The sequence below is a fragment of the Hypanus sabinus genome, chromosome 28 (assembly GCF_030144855.1).
Source record: "Hypanus sabinus isolate sHypSab1 chromosome 28, sHypSab1.hap1, whole genome shotgun sequence".
In the NCBI taxonomy this organism is placed as follows: Eukaryota; Metazoa; Chordata; class Chondrichthyes; order Myliobatiformes; family Dasyatidae; genus Hypanus; species Hypanus sabinus.
In genome coordinates, this window is record NC_082733.1 from 34,102,034 (window position 1) to 34,119,157 (window position 17,124).

Sequence of the window (17,124 nt, forward strand, 5' to 3'; positions counted from 1 at the left end):
CATTGAGCGTCATATGATGGGTTGCACCAACATATCACAGCTCTCAACTGTGCTGCAAAATAATAATCTCTAAGAGAAGGCAAGCCCCACCCCCCCTTTTCCTTTGCTAATTGCAAAGTTTTGAGACGAATTCTAGGACTTTTACCCTGCCAAATATACCTTGATAGCATCTTGTTCCATTCATTGAATTGATTTTGATTAATCTCTACTGGTAGGGTCTGAAAGAGATATAATAGTCTGGGCAGTATATTTATTTTAATAGACTCAATCCTTAAACTGAAACTGAGAAAATGAATTAGGCTCCATCTTGCCACATCTTCCTTAAATTTTTATATAAAGGCTGATAATTACATTCTGATAAATTTGCCAAACCTTTTGGCATAATGATGCCCAAATATTTGAAAGACTCTGTGTGCCATGCCCAGGGATATCGACTTTCAATTTCTCTTGGTGGGCAATAGTAATATGAAAGTAATTGGGTTTTATCTATGTTGATCTTGTATCCTGATAATTGACCATATTGTTCAAAGGATTGCATCAAATTAGGTAAAGAGTATGTTGGTTGCCCTAGATAGATCAAAATGTCATCCGCATAACAAGCCAATTTATGCTCTGTCCCTTTAATAGTAATTTCCCTGATATCTTCATTTTGTCTGATGTATTGAGTTAATGGTTCCAGATATAGCGCGAAGAGTAGGGGTGACCATGCACAACCCTGTCTCATGCCCCTTTCTAGGGTAAGACTATTTGATAAATATCCATTGATTTTAATCCTAGCGGTAGGAATGTTATATAGTGTCTGTATAGTTTTAATAATTGTGTCTTGAAAACCAAATCTATGTTAAACTCTGTAAAGAAAATTCCAATTAACCGAATCAAATGCTTTTTCAGCATCTACGCTTATCACTATTGCTTCGATTTTATTTTTTTTATATGATCCATAATGTGAAGTGTCCTTCGTATATTGTCTTGAGTCTGGCGTTGTCATATAAAACCTATCTGATCATTATGTATCAGTATAGGTAGAAACTCCTCTAATCGTTTGGCCATGATGGAGGTAAATAACCTATAATCTACATTAAGAACGGATGTTGGTCTAAATGACCCGCATTCCATTTTATCCTTGAATTCTTTCGGTATAGCTGAGATTATTGCTTCCTTCCAACTGGGTGGCATTTATGCCTTTTTTAGAGCCCAGTACAGTATGGGGAGTAAAACAGAAATTAACTCATTTTTAAATTTTTTGTACTTCTCTGCCGTATACCCATCTGATCCTGGTGACTTGCTTAATTTAAGCCTACTAATTGCAGCTTTGAATTCAACTTCAGTTATGTCAGCAGTCATCTTTCTATTTTGTTCTTCGCTTAAAGTGGGTAACTCTAAAGAATTCAAGAAGGTGTCAATTTGGGTTATGCTTCCCCCTGGAACTTTGGAATATAGCATTTTGTAAAACACTTCAAAAGCTTCTTGAATTTCACTTAGCTTACTTTTTATCATTTTCATTATTGGGTGCCTAATTCTATGAACTGTATTTTCTGCTATCTTCTTTTTCAGTTTCCACACCAGTATTTTCACAGATTTCGACCAACTTTCATATTGTCTGTTTCAGAAACATTAAGTTTTTCCTGATTTCTTGCGTAGCCAAATTATTTATTTCATTCTTAATTCTTTTAATTTCCCTAATGTATCCTGTGCCAAATTCATTTTGTGTTTTTTCTCTAGTTCCTTCAGTCTATTTTGTAATTCATCTAATGTTTTATTCCTTATCTTTTTCTTATATGAAGATATCACTATAATTTTCCCTCTTAAGACTGCATTCAGAGTATCCCATAAAATGGGAGGTGAACCTCTCCATTATCATTAAATTCTAAGTAAAGACCAATTTCTTTTTTAATTTGTTCCTTAAAGTATGGATCATTGAGTAGACTTGAATTTAGTTTCCAAATAGTATTCTTTGGTTTTAGGTCAAAATCAACAGATAAATATATATGTGCATGGTCACTTACATCTATTGTCCCAATTCCACAGGTGTTTATTTTGTCTTTGTCTTTTCTAAATGTTATGAAATAGTCTATTCTTGTATATACAGAATGTGGAGCAGAATAATGAGTGTAATCCCTTCTGTCAGGGAAAAGGTCCTTCCATATATCAATTAAACCAACATCCTCAAAAGTGTATTAACTTTCTTATGCAAAGACTTTGTTTCATAAGTTTTTCTATTGGAAGAGTCTAAGTTTGGTTGTAATTGTAAATTTAATTCTCCCCCACATATCAGGAGACCTTTTGTTTCTGTTACCATAATATCAGTAATATTCTGAAAGAAACCAATATCACTTCCCAGGAGTGCGTATATATTCAATAGAGTAACTGAATTGCTGGTCTATATTCCCCCTTACCAGAATATATCTGTCTTCTTTATCTCCCATTTCGAATATTTTTTCAAAATTTAGCTTACTTGAGATAAGAATAGCAACTCCTCTCCTATGTCCTGATTTATATGAGGAGAAAAACAGATTAGTGAAGCCCATTCTCTTTAGTTTTTTATGCTCATTATCACTTAAATGAGTATCCTGTAAATATACTACATGGGCTTGTTCTTTTTTCATTTTGGATAAAATTCTCTTACGTTTGATTGGATTTAATAGCCCATTTACATTAAAAGAAATTAATTTTACCTTGTCCTTAGCCATCTGTCAATGTATTATTGAAATTAGATTAAAACTTAATCGATCTGCTCCCTGAACAAATAAGAACTAAGAAACTCCAATAATAACAAAAATGGCAACAAACGAGTGATGAGGAACAATTATTTTATTCTACTTTATATTTGTGTACTGGACTTGCTTACTTAAGCCCATCATCCCTACTGGGGCATAGGCTGTCAATAACAGCTCACCAGTCTTTGAAGTTGTTTGCAGGTGAAGCCCATCTTCAAAGATCCTTCCTCTACGAAGGATGGGGTCTTCTGCTGGCATTTCTGTAGCTCTGGATTTTTACGGGATGGGGTTGCTAGCCCCATGCTAAAACTCTCCTCCTTTTGCAGCCAGGCTTGAGACCGTCCATAGTAGAGTTACACTTGCGCACTGGAACTGACATTAAACAATCTTGAATCTTGAATCCTGAACTCTGAGTATGGAGGCATTCAGAAACTCAATACTCTGCTTCAGAAAGCTGATCCTATCTTCCAGTAGGTGACTAGCCTGATTTACTGGCACAGCAGAAAGATTCAAATTCAGCCAGCCCACCTAGTATCTGAGCCTTGCAACCCTTGGTCCATAAATATCACAGCTCATTTCATACACATCATGCCATTTCATCTTTTTAAAGCACTTTACGTAATATCAATATAGATAATAAATGTTTTCCAAAAATTTGTAAATGCATAAAATTATCTGCTTTGATCCACACCCTGTATGACAGGTGTGGAAAATTCATTTCCCTTTGGAAAATCTTTCTAGTCCCAGATGTCTACAATCAGAATATGGAATGTATTTAATATAAATTCTATTTTTTACTGGTGGAAATTTAGTTTGCCTTTGAATCCTGTCTTCTGCTGTCAACTGTGCTAGGTTTACCATGGCTCTGTAAATGAGTAGTGACTGCTTTCTCAATATATGAATAAATTTCTCATTGAATAAAATATTACTTGCATTGTGTGTTATTTAAAGTTACCTCATCCAACCGGAGATGGTTTATTAATTACTTCTTTGCATCAGTAAATAAATACACTTACATGAATTCACATGTGGTTTTAACTCACAGATTGAACTATGCTAAGCCAAGAGATGAATAACTTTTGAAGTGTAATTTTATTTTTATTTATTTAGAGATACAATACAGTTACAGGCCTTTGTGGTCCAATGAGCCTCCCAATTGCACCCATGTGATAAATTAATCCATTAACCCATACATTGTTTGAATGTAGGAGGAAACCAGGCCATCCATTGGAAGCATATGCAAACACATGGAGAACATACAAATTTTAGACAGTTGCAGAATTTAACTCGGATCACTGACACTGTAATAGTGTTATGTTAACTATGACACTACTGTGACCCCTTTGAATAATAAATATAATTATTGATCTAGATTGGAAAAGGGTAAAATTTAGATTCCACTTGCTGTTTACTAGCTGACTACAGTTCTTGCTTCCCCAACCTCATGCAAGCCTTCTCTTAAATTTATATTATCAGTGCTTCATGCTCATGCTTAACGTTTCTTAAATGAGCCACACTATGTTTGTCAACTCGTTACAAGGATTACCCCTTAGTGCACACCTCCTAGGTTTCCCTGACCCACCAGGAACAGTCAAAGGATAGAAGAGGTAATAGCCAGGCAAAAGAATCTATGCTGACCAGTGATCTCAACACATCTGATGTGGGGTACTCCACATTTGCAATGGTTAGTCCCCAGAGTTGTCACTACCTGAGCTCCCAAGATCCTTCATTTTCATTCCTTCCCTTATCAGGATAATCCCTGACATTTCAATTTCTTTGGTTTGAGGTCATCCGACTGAGCTGTGTCAAATTCCCACTTGATGTACCCCAGGACATTGTTTATGGCCTTTGCTTTCAACATCATGCCTTCAATGACTTCTTTTGTTCTATTCAACTCATACTGGTTCAAACCCAATCAAATCAGGTCATGCAGACACTGGGCCCAGGCAATCAGATTATTTCTGCAAACCTTCCATTTTGCATAATAAGCAGCTTCTCATCTGAGAATAGTCACAGGTTTAGCAGACCGTCTGCAGAAACTGCTTGTTTCCATTGTTCTGGATAAATTATCGCAGAGTAAGGATCAGTTCATCAAACAGTTCAGAAAATAGCAGCTGCAAGGACAGATTCACAAAGTGTCTGCCTCCATTCTTTCTGGCCGAAAACTGTTCTCTATTAAAGTTAATTCTACATGTTCATGTTCTTAGTCAAAGAATTCCTCCTAACTTTCTATTAGGTTTATCAGTAACTCTTATATTTAAGATATTTTGCCACACAGCCAAAATTAGAACTCAAAGGCAATATTTACACATACTGAGCAGCCGTATGTTAGGTTGTATTAATGAGAATTATGAAGTTAGAAGTGTTCATGGAAACTGAGAACAACTTTAAATTATCTGCAGAAGTGCATCTTAATGCAGAAATCTCAAAGCTGTTGTCAATGGTTGTGTCCTTGAGCAAGGCACTTAACCACACATTGCTCTGCGACGACACTGGTTCCAAGCTGTATCGGCCCTTGCCCTTTCCTTGGACAACATCAGTGGTGTGGAGAGGGGAAGGCTTGCAGCGTGGGCAACTGCTGGTCTCCCATACAACCCTGCTCAGGGCTACGCCCTGGAAACTTTCCAAGGCGCAAATACATGGTCTCTCGAGACTAACGGATGCCTATGTCAACGATTCAATGTTCTGTCATAGGCTACAATGATGGAGTCTCCAGTTATGAAATAAACTGAAGCATTCAGGGAGATAGCCTGAGGTTGAGAAGGTGGCTCACTTCTTCCAAAGTTCACCTTAAAATGGGTTGAGGAGTCATACATTGAAAGTTGAAATTAAGATCCTAATAGGAGATTTTCTGCTTCAAGCACTCCTGGTTGGCACTTGCTGTAATTTCTACATACCTGAGGTGAACTTCAATTCCGCTGCCAGGTCTTACTTCACAAGTTCCATTCACCCATCACCCCTATGTAGCACACACAAAATGCTGGAGGTCACCCGGAGTTTGCAGGTCTCAGCAAGTCAGGCAGCGTTGATGGAGGAGCATAAGTGGTAGATGTTTAGACCGGGTTTTCCAGCCCTTGTCTTACAGTATGATCGGTTCCTCCATATAGCAGTGCTTTGTCCAGTTCGATGGCTGTACTCGGACCGGTGGTTGCTGGCAGCATCTTTTTGTTTTTCTCTTTTTCCTTCTTATTGAGCTCTTCGAGCTGCATTTGTATTAACTTTCTTTGCACCTCTTCCTGCTGCTCAGCCAACCTTTGTTTGTCTCTCTGTTATTTCTCAACCGCATGGACTACGTGGTCTCTAAATTCCTGTGGGGTCTTTGACGTTAGCCCAACCACTTCCTCCAGTTTGGATTTTACTTGTGGAGGCATTGCATCCAAAATGCTATGTCGGAACAGTGTGGTGATAAATAAGCTATTCTCCACCTCTTGCTCGGTCTCCAGTCTCCATCTTTTCAACTGGTTTTCTATGTAGGCTGCTGGGTTTTCAGTGTCTCCCAGTGGATCCCCTTTTAAGGCTTTGGGGTCCACTTTGGGTGGATAAAGCTTTCTGAGGGCCTGCCATACCCTCTGCCTCACTCTGTCAAACCCATCTCCATCAGTTCTTGGGTCGTTCGAGTTTACTATGCCAGCCATTTCCATTAGTTCGTTAAATTTGGAGGTTCCCATCAACCTTATCAACAGTACCTTCAAATCTCCCATAGCCAATAATCGTCTCGTCGTTTCTTCTTCAAAGGCTCTAATCCATTTCCCTGCTCCTTCATGTAGATTGGGCAGAGTGTTTTTCAGCTCTTCTAGGTCCTGGGATCCCTAAGGGATACACTGCACTTATCCTGATCCTTTTACTAACAACGGCAACATTCGTCCTCCTTCTTCCCACCTGCCCTGGCTCTCCTCCTCACCTGACTCCCCATCTGTCTCAGGGTATGTCTTTACTGCCTCCCACACAAATGTCTCCGGGGTTCTCTTCTTCCCTCAGTCTCCTTGTGGAGTCCTTCCTTTCTGTCTTGATTCAATACTTGGTTGGCCCCTGGAGTATTTTTCGCATCTCTTCTGGCAATCCCCTCTCAGTAACTTATCTAGCTCTCTCTCTACTTCTGCAAGTCGCTCCCCTACCGCCTCCTTCTGCTCTTCTGGGCTTCTGCCTCCTACCTCTTCTCCACAAATTCTCACATCCTCTCTCTCTCCACTTAACTCTTGCTCCTCCAATGAGTCACCTTCTTTTCTAGTCTGTTTATTTCTATAGTATAACCGATACTTGTCATATTCCTTTTCCTCTCTCAAGTATTTCATCCGTTCAATCCCTTCTTTCATTTCTCTCTGTACCTGTTCCACCTTTATCCTTTCTGCCTGTATCTCCTTCCCTATCGCCGCTTTCTCCTTCTCGTATTGTCTTTTTTCCTCCTCATTATCCCGAACTTGTACTTCTCCCTGCATGTTTACTGTCCCCGTCAGCAGGGGGCACTGCTTAGGGGTTCCTTCCTCATTATAGGGAGGGGGTTATTCTTTCACATCCGGGTACGGAGCTGAAGCCAGCTTCTCACCGTACCCTCCTCTCTCTCTAACAGACTGTTTCTCCAGCACCTTAGTGTCTTCCTCTTTTGTAATCAATATTCTACCTGTCCTCCTCAGCCTTTCTCCCTCCGTTCTGAAGAGTTTTAGCACTTCCATTTCTCATTCTCTTTTTTGCCCTCTTAGATTTATCTTTTGGTTTGTAATTTTTAATTAGTCCCTCCATTTCTTCGCACAAATTTACATCAAACGTTCCTTCTCTTGGCCACTTTGTGACCAGGTTATTGGTTCTTTTTTCCCATTTTTCTGAAGTTTTTGTGATCTCATTATTAATTAATGGGAATTTTTTGCTCAGAATCTCTACTGCCATTCCTTTACCTGTCATGTTATTCTCTCTTTTTAAGGTATTTCAGAGATTCACAGTTCGTTTACTGGATAATATTATTTACTCTAATTCTATTCTATTTTATATATTGGACTTTCCTTGTTTCCTATTCTGTTCTGCCCGTGCAGACCTCTATTCAGAGCAGTACCCACAGAACTTTCTCTTTGCACCTCATCTGTTCAGACCCTTATCTCTTAAGGCGGTATCCACAAGGATTTTCTCTATTTTTCTTTCCCTGCCCATTCAGACCTTCATTTCATATGAAGCGGTATCCACAGGGACTTACCAACACCACGTGGAATTTATTCTTAACTTAACTTTTTATTAACTTATTTGTACTTACCCTCACTGCAGTGTTCTTGATCAATCCCCTGAGCCTCCTGTTAACCCCCAATTCTGCCAGATTCTTTGGACCGGAGAGACCCTTTGGCAGTGGTTCCACACTTCTGGGACTCCAAGACCTCCCCAAAACCAACAGAATTCTTAGTCCAAATTGTCGCAAAAAGCGCTTACCTTTTGTTTGGGTGCACCCTTTATTCTGTTAGCCTTGTGGGGGACCCTAGAGGACTGGGAAGCGTCCCCAATCTGCCATTTCCTGTCCGCGGGTCTCTTTCCGATCCTGCCGCGGTCACCAATTTTGTCGTGGTTTTTGTGCCTCACAAATGACCAGGAGACGCAGAAGATTCTTCAAGAAGGGTTAAACCTTAATTTGCAAATCAAAGCTGAGACGGTCATTAAGCTAGTTGCTGATTGCCCACCGATCTTTGGACATAGCATGTTTTATAGCAATCTTCTGGTTTAGTTGCATTAGCATATGCAATTGGTCTATAGTTGCGTATCACAAGTACATCCGCCACTATTGTTTCTACCCATTGACTTAATCATGTTCTAATCTACATCTCTTAGCTACATTGTCTTCTACATTCTTAATATTTCATTCTCCTGCTAAATTGGGTACATGCATAGCAAATAGCAAGTTTCAAAGCTGACTACATCTCTTAGCTACCTCACATTAACACACCATTGTCTTCTACATTCCTAAGAATTCATCTTGGATACATGCATAGCAAACTGACTGCATAGTTTTGGTTACACAGCTAGTAATACAACTTCTATACTCCAATAGCAGGAGAGTGAAATGGCTGGAAGAATTAGATCAGCCCATGACTGAATGGCGGAGCAGACTCGAAGGGGCGAATGGCCTACTTCTGCTCCTATATCTTATGGTCTAATGGAATAAGCAGTCAACTAGAAATCGATTTTAGTAAAAATGCAAGTGTTGGTTGTCTTCTGGTAACCCTAAACTAGCACTTTTCTCTATTAATATCAACTTAAGATATGGCAAGGTCTGCCAAGCACATGGAAGTATGACAGGCAAAGATAGTACAAGGGACAGATTTCCCAGCATAGCAATTACATCGGCATCATTATGTGTTTAATTAAAATTTAAAAATAAACAACAGATCATGCCTGTATTCACCACAAGAGATCGAAAGTGTTTTAATTCAGCAGAAAATCAGATGAAGCCACAACAGCAGTTGACTCAAAATATTGCATTTATAAGGTTTATAAAACACATCTGGAAAGAAAACAGTGACATGTTAGTTCCATATTGCAACACCCTGGAAAAGCTCTGCAGGTCATGTAGAATCTACGGAGAAAAATGGATTGCTCACATTTCGTATCTAAACCCTTCATCTGCACGGCTGAAGGGTCTTGCTTCAAAATCTTGTCTGACTTGTTGAGTTCCTCGAGTGCTCCCAATTCCAGCACCTGCAATCTCTGTGACAAAGTCAAAACCAAAGTCAAATTTATTATCTAAGTATGTATATTTTAACATATACTAGCTTGAGTTTCACTTTCTTTCAGGCACTTACAGGAAAATAAAGAAATACAATTGAACGTAATTGAAATTGAAATACAATTGAAATTGAAATATGAGTTGCAAGAAGTCTTTGAAAGCGAGGCTGTAAGTTGTGTTCTGCTAAGTTGTGGTGAGTGAAGTTATACAAGCTAGATCAGAAGCTATGGTGTTTCCACACCAGGCCATGATACAAACAGTTAGGACACTCTCTATTGTGCATTTATAAAAGTTTGTCAAAGTTTCTAGTGACATGCTGAATCTATGCAAACTTTTAAGGAAATAGAGACAGTCATGCCTTCTTTGTGTTGGCACTTATGATGCAGGGGCCAGGACAGATCCTCTGACATGATAGAGCCCTGAAACTTAAAGTTACTGACCCTTTCCTCCCTGATCCTCTAATGAGGATCGGTACATTGGCCATAGGCTTCCTTCTCTTCTTTTTTTTGTAATTTATTTTTTTATTGAAGTTCATCATCAAACAAACATTTCCGTAAGATGTATTTCAGACATTGCACATATATATCATATAATCATATATATCACAAATCTCCACAAAGTATTTATCCGAAGTATACACTTATAGAAAAGAGTGGAAAGAAAAAACAAGCAAAAGGAAAGAACTATGTACAAGCAGGAAATGATTTTTTTTACAATAGATACATTGATTTGTGAGAATAAAATCAGGCCTATGAGGTATTATGTAGTTAAACCATTTTTCCCAGTATGAATCAAATTGTTCCCGCTTATGATTAACAGATGCTGTTATCTTCTCCATTTTGTAAATGTCCATTGTAATTTCCATCCACGTATTTAAAGTTGGGCTCTCCTGTGATAACCATTTCCTAGTAAGAGTCTTTTTACCAGCCACCAGCAGAATATACATTAAATATTTATCTCTTTTCAACCATTCTCTTTCTTCTTTTCTAATCCTTCCTTCTCTTCTAATCAATAATCAGCTCTGTGGTTTTCCTGGTATTCAGAAAGAAACAATGGTTCCTGTTTGGTGTCTGCATGTGTGCGTGCACGCATCTTTTGCTACTAGCGCACAAAAGGTTGTCAGCCTCTACCTCATTGGTATGTTAAGTTTATTTTACAGTCATATGGAATCACATTTCCTTTTCGTGTTTCTGATGTGGATGGTTTTGACAATGTGGAGTTTGTGATGATATGTCTGCAGATTTTAGAACGGACTTATTTACAGAATACTGTTTTTAGTGGAGAAAATACTCAGTGTGCCATATTGTTATCACTGAGCAAAGAATTGCACAGCACAACATTTTTGCACATACTGGTCATTACAAATTCAAGGGAACATTGGTAAGAGTTTGTTGCTGTGGCACCAGTCGACAAGATTTTCAATATTCCTCCGAGGATTTTAAAGCATTGAGTATCAAAGTTGATGATGATGGTTAAAATATTCCAGTAATTGAGTAATACTGCACTTAAGAGTACGACGCTTGCTTTAATAATTCAGATAGAGATTAGGTTCCAGGAGTACAGGCAGGGACAGAGAGGGTTCATATTGTCTGAGGACCAAGCTTTTCCAGAGAATTGGAAATCCTGTGCTTTGAATGGAGGAAATTAAAAAGTTGGAAGCTGACTTTTTGAAGATGGCTATTTTGTTAAATAGTAAATTGATTGAATTATTTTTGGAGATGTAAGAACACAACATTGGTACATTTATTAACAATGAGAAATTCTGACAAAAGAGAACCTTTATCCAATGTTTGCCACGTCAAATTCCTGAACCAGTACGGATGACTTCACTCGCATCGGTTCTGAATTGATCCCACAAACTATGGACTCACATTCAACGATTCTGCAACTCATTCCTCAGTAGTTTTTATCTATTAATCTGTCTTTGCACAGTTTGCCTTCTTTTGCACATCGGTTGTTGTCAGTCGTTACTTGTGTGTAGCTTTTCATTGGTTCTACAGTGAACACCTGCAAGTAAATAAATCTCAAGGTAGTATATGGTGATATATACTGTACGTACTTTGTTAATAAATTTACTTTGAACTTTTAATGTTGAACCTTTTACTCAATATTACTAAAGATTTCCAGGATTTTATTTCATTGTATTTCATGGGGGATTTGCTAAGCACAAAAAAGATGTTACTTTTCCTATATTACAGCAGTGAGAACATTTGACATATAATTCTCTGGCTACAAAGCTCTTAAGGATGCTCTGGGTATATTAAATGCACTGCAGCTTGTAAGAACTCTTTCTTTATAAGCTTGGAGGTCTATATGTGTAATCAAAAACTGAACTGCTGAACTGAGACACCCTTAGCATATAGAACATAGAACGGTACAGCGGAGCACAGGCCAGTTGGCACATGACGTTGTGCTGAACCTTTAACCTACTCTAAGATCAATCTAACCCTTGGTTAGATTGGTTGCCATGGTAGCATAGTGATTAACGCGACTTTTGCAGCTTAGGTCTTTCTGGAGTCCGGAGTTGAATGCCAGAGCCTGTAAGGATAGTCTGTACATCCTTTCCATGGATTGCATGAGACTCCTGCAAGTCCTCCGGTCTCCTCCCTCCCCACCACCCCCCACAATCCAAAGGCATATCAGGTGATTAACTGGACATTGTAAATTGCTTTATGATTTGGTTAGGGTTTATCAGGTTTGTCAGGGGGTTGCTGGGGTGTGAATTGAAGGGCTGGAAGGCCTACTCTGCACTGAATTGTTAATAAAATACTGAATAGTGGACCCTTCCCTCCTACATAACCCTCCATTTTATGCTCATCCATTTGTCTATCTAAGAGTCTCTTTAATGTCCCTAACGTACCTGCCTCTAGGAAAGGAGAGAGGAATAACTTCCAATCAGTTTATGGGAGCTATATAGAGTGCCCTGCTTATTTTTCTTGTACCCAAGCTTCTGCTTCTGAAATCTCGACATTAGTGGGATAAAGTTCATAGGTCGCAAATACACTTTATGAAGTACACCAGTACATCTCCTCATTAATATAATTATCTGATTAGCCAATCATGTGGCAGCAATTCAATGCATTAAAGCATGCAGACATGTTCAAGAGGTTCAGTCACTGTTCAGGCCAAACCTCAGAATGGGGGAAGAGATGTGATCCTGTGGAGTGATTGTTGGTGCCAGATGGGGTGGTTTGAGTATCTCAGAAACTGCTGATCTCCTGGGATTTTCATGCACAACAGTCTCTAGAGTTTACAGCGAATGGAGCAAAAACAAACAAACACATCCAGTGAGCGGCAGTTCTGTGGATGAAGATGTATTGTTCATGAGAGAGGTCTGGAGAGAATGACCAGACTGGTTCAAGCTGACAGGAAGATGACAGTAACTCAGATAACCATGCGTTACAATAGCAGTGAGCAGAGGGGCGTCCCTGACCACTCGACATATTGAACCTCGAAGTGGATGGGCTACAGCATCAGAAGATCATAAGCATACACTCAGTGGGCACTTCATTAGCTATGGGTGGTACTGGTCTTCATGTGTGAGCTATACAACAATCACCTGGAGGATATTTGGCTGTATGTTACAGCACATCAGTGGATCTGGAGCAAAAGTAAAGATTTCACACAGGGGCCACACTGAAGTTTATCACAGAAGCCTTCCAGCCTGTTTGCTTCTCATTGTGTGGACTAACTGGCACAGCAGTGTGCGAATCGATCCAGATGTCTGTCTGGCCCTTAAGGCTCAGTCATTAATTGTAATTTTAACTATTCACCCGTCAGATAACCTTGATAAGTCATTTTGAATTCTTAACTTAAAGGCAAGGTTATCTGTACTATCTGAAAAACGCAATAAAATTGAATTTCAATCACCCAACTTTTATCTGTATGACATATTTCAGAAAATATTAAGTTATTTCACAGTTTGGTGCATGGAAGATCCTTAATAAATATAGAAAACAAGGAAGGTTGTCATCAGAAACTTTCACTCTGCCAATAATGCCTGAATTTACCATCATTTTACCTTTAAAAAATTTAAATTTATGTGATTTTTTTCAACCACTATATATCCCAAAGCAGTCTATAATCATGGATTAGCTTCTTGTTTGGGCACATGTTCAGGATAGGAAGGCTATCAACTGACACACAGTTGGCTTTTGCATAGGGATTATCGACACTGAGCAAGGGCAGGATAGCTGACCCGAGGCTTCCTTGAGGTTTTGGCACACAAAGTGCTTCTTTTAAAAGCAGTCGGAATTGAAGAGTTGATATAGAAGTAACAGTTATATGTGAAATTCTTTTTAAGTTTCTCTAAAATGGCAGGAGTTTTAAGTGCTCAGTAAATGCAGAGTCAATAATGATTACAAGGAATGTTGACGAGGATAAGGTAGCGGATGTAGTCTATATGGACTTCAGCAAAGCCTTTGACAAAGTTCCACATGGAAGGTTAGTTAAGAAGGTTCAGTCATTAGGTATTAATGCTGGAGTAATAAAATGGATTCAACAGTGGCTAGGTGGGAGATGCCAGAGAGTAGTGGTGGATAATTGTTTATCGGGATGGAGGCCGGTGACTAGCGGGGTGCCTCAGGGATCTGTTTTGGGCCCAATGTTGTTTGTAATATACATAAATGATCTGGAAGATGGGGTGGTAAACTGGATTAGTAAGTATGCCGATGATACTAAGGTAGGAGGTGTTGTGGATGATGAGGTGGGTTTTCAAAGCTTGCAGGGAGATTTATGCCGGTTAGAAGAATGGGCTGAATGTTGGCAGATGGAATTTAATGCTGAGAAGTGTGAGGTTCTACATTTTGGCAGGGATAATCCAAATAGAACACACAGGGTAAATTGTAGGGCATTGAGGAATGCAGAGGAACAGAGAGATCTAGGAATAACAGTGCATAGTTCCCTGAAGGTGGAGTCTCATGTAGATAGGGTGGTGAAGAAGGCTTTTGGAACGCTGGCCTTTATAAATCACAGCATTGAGTACAGAAGTTGGAATGTAATGTTAAAATTGTACAAGGCATTGGTAAGGCCAAATTTAGAATATTGTGTGCAGTTCTGGTCACCGAATTATAGGAAAGATATCAACAAATTAGAGAGAGTGCAGAGACGATTTACTAGGATGTTACCTGGGTTTCAGCACTTAAGTTACAGAGAAAGGTTGAACAAGTTAGGTCTCTATTCATTGGAGTGTAGAAGCTTGAGGGGGGATTTGATTGAGGTATTTAAAATTTTGAGAGGGATTGATAGAGTTGACGTGAATAGGCTGTTTCCATTGAGAGTAGGGGAGATTCAAACGAGAGGACATGATTTGAGAGATAGGGGGCAGAAGTTTAAGGGAAACATGAGGGGGTATTTCTTTACTCAGAGAGTGATAGCTGTGTGGAATGAGCTTCCTGTAGAAGTAGTAGAGGCCAGTTCAGTTGTATCATTTAAGGTAAAATTGGATAGGTATATGGACAGGAAAGGAGTGGAGGGTTATGGGCTGAGTGCGGGTAGGTGGGACTAGGTGAGATTAAGAGTTTGGCACGGACTAGGAGGGCCGAGATGGCCTGTTTCTGTGGTGTGATTGTTATATGGTTATATGGTTATATGATTGCCAACCCGAGGGCTTTCTACTTCATTCTAATTTCTCACTTAGACCGGTCATCATGAATGGAATCCGCCATCTCCTTCCTCAGTGCTGGGTTTTACCCTTCAGTGAAACATAGTTACATCATTTTGGTTGTGATAGAATGGCAAGTTTGGAAGGAGAGGTCAACTTCGCTATAATATTTTTGGGTATATAATCTTCCAGTTAAAATGATGCTGAGCTGTGACATATGTTGAGGATGGAGCTAACGTTTGTAGGGATGGTTTTGGAGTCAGTGTAGGGAATTAGTGGTCAGGTTAAGGTTTAGGGACAGACATGAGGGGGCAACAGAGGTCAGGCTGGAGTTCAGTTTAGAACATAGGCCTGTGATCACCGTGGAAAGATGATTGGTTGGCAAGTGTTGTGGATGAAGGCCAGCAATTCCTATCATCAATGACCAAGGTTGGCAGGCAGGAGGCTCGGGAGCCAGTGATTCCCCATTTTGAAGAGTCCATGGGACATGGGCCTAGAGTTTTCAGGGTCCTGTCATCAGCAAGTCCTGGGGTTGATAACCGAAGATCAAAGCCTGGAGGTTGAAGACTGAAGTCAGAGGCGAAGTGTCCACAGAGTCTGTGAATCCACAAGTTGACCCGAGGCTGGAACCTGTGCTGGAGCTCGAGGCCTGACCACGTGTGTGAGTAGATGGGTGGGAAAGAGGAAGGGGGCTTGTTTTCCTGTTTCATTTTGTATTATTGCTGTTGTTGTGTTGTTGTTCTTGTTACTTGTTTTTTTTGCTGAACATTGTGGGTATGCCATTGTTACAAATGATGAACAACTCTGATGGGCAGAAGGGTACAAAGTCGGCAATGCCCCCCCTTTTAGAGAATCGTAACTCACCACTATTCCAATGCTGTTAAAAAGGGAGATGAGAGAGACACAGGGAAGCTGCCAAGACAGTTGTTATTGATAACAGCTCATACAAATTAATGAGAGAGAGGCACAGCTAAGGTGGAATGTCTCCAGCTAACAAAAGAGAACGGAACCATTGATTACTGCTATTGTCTTTTGGAGAAGGTTTGTGTACTTGGTACTGTTCTATTCATTGAAACCCCTCAGGGAGCAACCAGAGTAGGCTGGTTTGATGGGTTGCATCATCTCAACCTGATTAATACCTGAGACCCCGTGAGTGGGGATAAAAGTGAGGTCTGGGGAACACCCCTCAGACGCACCAGGAGAGACACTACGAGACCGGTGGGGGTTTGTGTGTGGGTCCACCCTTGCCTGGGTGATGAGTCCACCATGGACGAATAGTCTAGCTAAAGGACGGAGGGGTCATACGTGAATGGCCACAGCAACAACGCATCGACGGATCAAAATCGTAAAGGAAAGTTGGCAAGATAATAGCTGTTACTGTTCTCTCTCTCTCTCTCTCCAACAATTGCAACACAGCGATCAACAACTACCACAGCCTGCATGAACTGAACTGAACTTTATATTTCCATCTGACAAACATCCCCTAGACAACGATAGAGCTTATTTCTTATTGATTATTATTATACCCGCACTTTTAGGTTCAGTATTGATGACATATATTATCTATATATTTGCATTGATATTATTTTTGTGTATTTTTACTAATAATTACTGTTGAAAATAGTATCACCAGACTCCAATGGACACTTCTATCTTTGCTGGTAAGACACCCAGTTACGGGGTTCGTAACACCATGTAGACACTAGGATGCATGGCAACGCCTGTGGGCTGCCCCCGGTACATCCTTTTTGTGTTGGTTGTCAATGCAAACAGTCCAGTTCACTGCATGTTTTGATGTACACATGATAAATAAATGAATCTGAAATCTGAAATATTGGACCTTAAGGCAAAATAGCAAAAGTAGCTGAGTCGTGAATTCCAGGAGAAGTTAAAAATAATATAAAGTCTTAGAAGTAGCTCCACAACTTGTCAACACAACTTTCAGCTGCTTCTGTAAAGTGTTACTAACTGCAATGTTACCATGTTGCTCCTCTGTCTCCATCCTGAAAGACTGCAAGAGCTTTGAAAAGAGTATGTGAAAAGGAAAAGACATGTGAGGACAAATGTCCCTACAAGAAAATAAGGAAAGTATTTATAAATGCTCACAT